The following is a 6,946-nucleotide window of genomic DNA, read 5'->3' on the forward strand; positions in this document are numbered from 1 at the left end:
CCTGCCGGGTGCGGTGCCTTTGGCTGAGATCGGGAGCTCCCCCAGCCTTCATCCGTCCCCAGGGCTGCACCCCGGCATCCGTCCTGCCCGGCCCCAGCTCGGGCAAAGCCTGCCCCAAAGTGCCCTGTTTTGCTCCCGTGAAACTCCCTCTGCCTTTCCCAGCACACCCGCGTTATCCCACCGCATCCCGCTGAAACCCAACACTGTTGCTCTTCGCGCAGCCATTCCCGTCACTGTGCTGGGGCAGAGAAAGAGAAAGGGAATGAAAAGCCTCTTCCCAGCCGTTGTCGAGTGCAGAAAAAAAGCAGCAAATCGCTGAAGATGGAACAAAGCACACACACAGCCCGGCGTGGCTGTGCCTGGGAAGGCCGGTGGCACAAGAGGCTCCCGGCAGGGCACAGGGAGAGGCACCGGCCGCCTCCTTCAGCCTGGGCACTGCCAGGGGACTGCAGGGTACAGCCAGGATGCACCACCTCATGCAAAATAAAAACCCCACCTCTTCTCCCATTTCTCCTTGGTAGGGGCTTCTGAGTGCTGGCGCAGGCTGGGGACTCACACCAGCCCAAAGCCGGTGTCCTGGGGTGCTGGAGCCTGTCCTGACTGTCCTGCCGAGGGGCTGGATCCAGAACCATCCCTAAAGCAGCACTGAAAGTGCCTTCCAAAGGAGCTCGAATGTCACTGGGGTTTCCTGCAAAGAGCTGACATTCCCAGAGGGTGCACATGGTCCTTTGGGAGAAGACTGCCTGGCAGTGGGCTGGTAGCAACCAGGTATTCCTGCCACCACATCCTCCTTTTTCTGAGCTGACTCCAGTTAATGAATTAATTAATCTTGTAGCAGCCCTGACCCACAGTAAATCCCTTTCCAGACTGTGCCTTGCTCTTGCCCATGCGCAGAGCCCAGCCAGTGTCCCATGGGGAGGGCTGGGACACAGGGGTGGCAGGGGGTCCCTGGGGGGGCAGGGGGTCCCTGGGGACCCTGGTGCAGCAGGGGCAGGACCGGAGCAGCCTCCTCCCTCCCCGGCAGACTGGTGGGTTCTGCCATTTCCCTCCTCTGCATAATCAGGGGTGGGGGAAGCCAGTGGGTAATTACAGCCTGGAGAACACTCTGCTCTTCAAAGCCTCCAGGTCCTTTCCCAGCGCTCCTGGCCAGCACCATCCTCAGGTTTATGGCGAGGGGACACTTCTCCAGCAGCCATCCAGCCTGGATCTCGCCCTGCACCCACCGGCTCTCTGCAGCTCCACGGCTCAGGTGGGTCCTTCTGCTGCACCTCGAGGCTGAGCTTCGCGCTTCACCTGTCTCAGGAGGAGGGGCAGGTGCCTAGCCCGGGGTAGCTGCTCCCATGGAAGGCTGGTTGTATCCCAGCTGGGCTGGATTTCCTGGCTCAGAGCAGCTCTTCTCCAGGTAAGAGGGTTTCCACAGCAGTGCAGCAACCCGGTGCCCTGGTTGGTGTTTTGGTGGTGCAGCCCCCTGGAAAGGTTGCTGCCGGCAATGCTCATGGCTCTGCTCTTCCAAATCTTGCAACAGCTGGAGTTTGTTTCTCTTGCTTTCATTCCTGGGAATGCAGTCCTGTTAACAAAGGCTGAAATTCCCATGGGAAAGCACTGCTGGTTCCTGGACCTCCTGAGAAAGGCTTGAAAACACCTCTGGAAGCTCAAATGACAAACAGGGTGAGTTTGTGAGTTAAATACCGTGATCTCCAGGACAGGAGGGAGAACTGGTTGGGCTCTACACAATGAGCTGGCAAGTCTGAGCTTCTGCCTTCTTATTCTGGTGCTGCTGGGTGGTTTGCTCTGATTTTTAATGGTTTTTTTTGTTGGTTTGTTTTCCTTTTTTTTTATCACAGCTCCTCTGTCTTGAGAGCAGAGGCTGTGCCTTGTCCCTGAGGGACTTGAGTAAGACTTGAGTTTCTGTCGGGTTGTGTGCCACTAACACAACCATGGGGCTGGTACCTGGACAGGTGAGAGCTCCCCCAGGCCTCTCTCCCTCTGGACCCTGGGTTTAGTGCAGGGTGGGCCCTGCTCTGCTCATGGAGCAGAGACACTGAAGGCCCTGGTTTAATTCCCAGATCATCATCTGGGATTCGAGGCAGGTTTGTGGGCTGGGTGTGCAAAATGTCAGTACTGAGGCAAGGCCTCTCCCCCCTCCCAGGAGAGGAAAAGTTATTCATTTTGGAGATGACAAATGCTCTCTAATCCTGCAGTAAAGAGAAGAGTCAATATCGCAGGCGCTGAATGAACAAGCCTGCTCAGGGCTCTTCCCAGCCAGGCTGAACAGCAAATTGCTTCAGAAATGGTCCTGGAGAGTGGGATTTCAAATACATTTCAGCAGAGAGCACAAACTGCAGCCATTCTCAGGTCAAGGCTTGCTTGTGCCAAGTCCAGGGGAGTCCGAAGTGGAGCTGGGAGGGGAGAGGATGTGTGGGAGCCGCCGGCTCCTCGCTCCTCTTTCCAGCCCTCCCACAGCCCTTTGCTCTGCTGGGGCACTGCTCTCCTGCCTCTGGTTGTGCTCCTGAGGCCATTACAGGCTCCTCTCGCATGGGTCAGAGCCATCGGCACATCCTCACGATGGAAAGGTCGAGTGGTTCGGGTTTGGAATGGGAGAGAAGGAAGGGGAGCAGGCAGGGCTGGCGGGGTGATCTGGGCTGAGACAGAGGATGCTGCGACCGAGCCCTGATTGATTCTGCTGGCAGCCTGTGCTGGCCTCTCCGAGCAGGATGGGAGCTGTCAGATGTTAAATCAAGATAATAATCTGTCTGCCCGGAGCTCTGAGCAGGCCTGGCTGCTTGTGCAGCTCCCAGCACAGCCGGGTCCCCACGCTTGCCAGAACACACCAGGAACTTCCCAGAGGATCCATGAAAAGGGGAATCATGCCCAAAACGCACAACAAGACACCCTGCAAACAGTCCTGGCCTCTCCTGGGAAGCTCAACGACCCCAGATCAAGCAGTTCAGTCCACAAACAGAGTCCTGCCTCTCCCCCGTGCCTGGAATCCGGGCTGCTCCCAGAGCCCAGGCAGCTCCCCAGGCTGCAGGGCTGGCGATCCCTCGGGAGCTGCTCCCTTCAGAGGGGTGAGAGCTGACGCTCCTGTGTCACGGCCGTGTCCCTCCCGCTGGCACCAGCGGGGTGCCCGGTCCCCTGGGTGAGCTTAGCAAGGCTCCCCTGCTGCCTCCTGGCTCTGCTGAGGTGATCCACCCTCCACAGCCAGGCTCTGCTCCCACATGGCAGCACCGAGCCTCGGGCTGGCACCAGGCTGAGGGGTGGTGACTCTAACCCAGCCCGAGGTGCCCAGCTGAGCGGTGCCTGAGTGCTCTGCCAGCCCCTCAGCCCCTCCTCACTCTGCCAGCCAAAAGCTCTCTCCCTGATTTGCCATTCTCCCAGCAGGAAAAATGGGCGGTGAGGCTTTTGGACGGATCCATCTGAGGATGCCACTTGGCCCCATGGGCAGGGTCCCAGGCTGCCAGGCAGGGCAGCAGCTCGGCTGCCTCTCAGTTCCCACTGTCACCAACTCCTGTGACAGCAGAGCTGCCTGTGGCCACGCTGCAATCCCTGTCACCCTGTGATCCCTGCCGTGCAGCCACCCCCTCCACAGTGGGAGCAGGCAGGGCTGGATCCTGCCAGCCCCCAGCCAAACCTCTGGCCACAGGGAGAGCTCCTGGCCGTAGGGACGGAGTGAGATGGGGAGCAGGCGCAACCTGGAGCACGCTGGTATTTATAAATCCTTGCTCTGCTCTGAGGACAAGCCTCCCTCGGCAAGCAGCAAGAGGATTTGATGCAAGAAAAACAAACCATCTTTCTTTTAAAAGCCACGTCCGTGCTTTCAGAGCCATAGGCTCTGCACACCAGTCACTGGGAGAGCACAGCGGGGGCATGGGGCTCCCCCAGTACAAACCAGTGGTGTGGCCACCTGCATCCTGCTTAAAAACTCTTGGTAGGTGCATGAAATGCTTTAAAAACCAGAATTAAACCTTGAGGAGGCACGAACGGGATCCGACAGTTGTGTGCAGCATCGGTTCCCTACTCGGCTGAACACCAAGGGCTGTTTTCCAGCCCCGACTGGAGATACCGCCTGTTCTGGAGCACTACAGATTATTCCAGCGCCAGCTGATGGCATCTGGATTGCAGGTGGAGTTTAGGAAAGCTCCCCTGCTCCCCGTGTCCAAGTGTGATGCCGGGGGACGTGGATGGAGAGCAGGAGGGGCACATTCAGGGAGCAGCCCCACGCCTGGCTCTGGCTCTCAGGGTGCTGCAAGATGGAGCCTTGTTTTTTCCGGAGCCGTGCCCTGCGCAGTCACAGCTGACAGGAGGGACACAATCTCTTCCCTGTTAGCCGAACAAAACACAGGGACCTGGTGTGTTTGCTCGTGTGTGACCCCGCCGGGCCCAGGGGCCCGGGCTCTGCCCCAGCCCACCCCAGAGCCCATGAAATTGAAGGCAGCTGCAAATTCACTGCAACGTGTCCTGGAAACGGGCTGGTGCCTCCATGCTGGCACTCACCCGGGCCTCTTCCAGGGGCAATGCCAACTGGTGCACGCTCTCAGCTGCCTGGCTTCTCAGGGGGGGTCTCAAAGCCTGGCACCCTGATGAACCCGATGGTGACACATTCCCCTCCGGAGGAATTCCCGGCGGGCAGGGGCTGCCCACGCTTTCCCCACGCTTCCCAAGGCTGGGCAGGGGCTGGCTGGACAAGGGTGGAAGCAGGCAAAGGGGGAGCAGCGGGATGTGCCTGCAGCAGCTGTAAGGAATGAGGTCACCTCTGAGCACACCGATGGGGTTGTGTAGGGTAACAGGAAGAGAGGCCAATTTTAATCAATTAGGGGGAAATGGAGTTTACACGGGGAGCTTCCCCTGTGAGCAGCGCGGGGCCAGCGCCCCTCTGCTCCGGCTGCTCCAGCCTGGGGGGAATTCTCGTTTCCAGGGATGCTGTGCAAATTCACATTTCCTCCATGAAGGACTCCTGCCCCCGAAGGGAGGCACCCACACACCCCCCCACACTGCAGGGTGGGACGGTGGAAATTACTGAGAATTAATTCTCATTAGCCTGGAAACCCTGACCCACCCGGTCATGGGGTGACTGTGGCAGCACCTGTTGATCCTTCCTGCTGGGAACCCCAAGCCTGCCTGATTATTATCACTTTATACTATTTTTAAAGCAGGGGAGTAGCTGTGTCAGCCGAGCCCACGCGCTGCCTGCACTACAGGTGCCCCGGGAAGGGTGGGCAGTGCCTTTGCCTCCCAGTTCCTGGCTTTATTCCCAAGCATCCAGGGAGCTGGGGCTCCTGTTCAGAGATTCCTCAGCTATTTCCAAATGCCAGAGCCTCTCTGCTAGATGTTTCCCTTTGCGTTATGGCTGCTCAGAGGGTCCTTTTCAAAGGGATAAGTGTGTGCATGTGGTGAGGGTTGTGTACCTGGAGAGGAGGGGCTGGGAGAAGCTCCCATACTTGGTTTGAGGTGTTACCCCACCTTCTGGGGAAAACCACCCTGGGAAGGAAGGTCCTGCAGTGGTGGCAGGAAGCCTGGAAGGCTTCTCTGGTGAACAGCCTTGTGTAGATGGCTCTGGTGGGATCAGTGTGTGGTGCTCACAGGCCCCACTGCCCTGCCCAGGTACCTTTTCCCCACTCCTCATTCCCAACCTCTTCCTGCATGCCCAGGTGTGCAGGTAGCTGGTTCCCTGGGACAAAGCTGCTTCTGGCTTCCAGAGCAGAGATCTGAGACTTTCTTGTGCTGGCTTTGCATCCCTTTCCTCCCTCCTATGGAGCCTGGCTCAGGCAGAAGATTTCCCCCCACACCCTGCATGTTTCTAGCACTAGAGCAGCGTGAGCTCTCTGGCTTTCCAGCTCCGAGATTCCAGCTGGGATCAGGTATTGAATTAAGCCATGCAGATTTCCATCTTGCCCTGACCAACAAGGAAGTAGTGCCAGAGCCCAGAGCCGACCGCGCAGGGAGGGCTCGGATGAAATTCCTAGGATTTCACCTTTGTTCCTGGAGGAAACCGGGATGTCTGTGTCCCTGTCCAGGACCCAGGCGAGCCCTCGGGGGCAGGAAGGACAGGCAGAGCTGCACGTTCACACCTTCCAGGCATAAATCGATTAAAACCTGCTGCATTACTGCTCCCCTGGCATTACCAGGGTCACATCAGCCAAGTCGTGGCAGCAGATCTCTGCCAGCGGGGAACAGCATGTGTCCCCCAAATTAGGGATCCTTCCTTCTCATTCCTTGGGAACCAGAGTGCCACAGAGCCCGTCCCAACCACCGGGAATACAGCACACACCAAGGCTTACAGCAAGGCCTGGGGGAGGAATCCACTCCCTGCCAGAGCAGGGGCAGCTGATCCGGTGTATCATAAGGGAAAACAGTGTTTTGTTAGTGCTAATCTGCCACCATTCCGGAGGCAGGGGCATTAGGAATAAACTGAACTTGCAACATGATATTAGGGCATCTGCCAACACTCAAACCTCCAGAATAAAAGGCTCATTTGCTGCCCAGTCGAACAGGTTATAATCCTGCCCCATCTCCCTACAGCCAAATACCACTCATTGATTACTGGTGCTGCTCAAAGCAGCTGCTCCGGAGCTGAGTCAAGGGCCGAGCACGCAACCGGTCTGGACGTGAGGCCGGGCAGCCGCAGGCACGGGCCGGGGTTTGGTGGCACCTGGGTGCCCCGGGAGCGCGGAGGGCAGGAGCCAAGGATGGGTGCAAGGGCAGCAGCCAGGGATGGGTGCTGCACTCCGGCAGACTGACTCCACTCCGGCTCCTGCCAGGGAGGGGTGCAAGGGCAGGATCCAAGGATGGGTGCCCAGGGATGGGTGCCCAGGGCAGGATCCAGGGATGAGCGCTGAGCTGGGGCTGTCGAGGGCAGGATCCAGGGATGGGAGCGCTGTTACGGCACAGCCCGTGGTGGGGCTGGTGCCACGTCGAGGAACCACCGGAGCTCTGCCCGCGGCTGCTC

The sequence above is a fragment of the Corvus brachyrhynchos genome, unplaced genomic scaffold (assembly GCF_000691975.1).
Source record: "Corvus brachyrhynchos isolate BGI_N302 unplaced genomic scaffold, ASM69197v1 scaffold283, whole genome shotgun sequence".
NCBI classification, from domain to species: Eukaryota; Metazoa; Chordata; class Aves; order Passeriformes; family Corvidae; genus Corvus; species Corvus brachyrhynchos.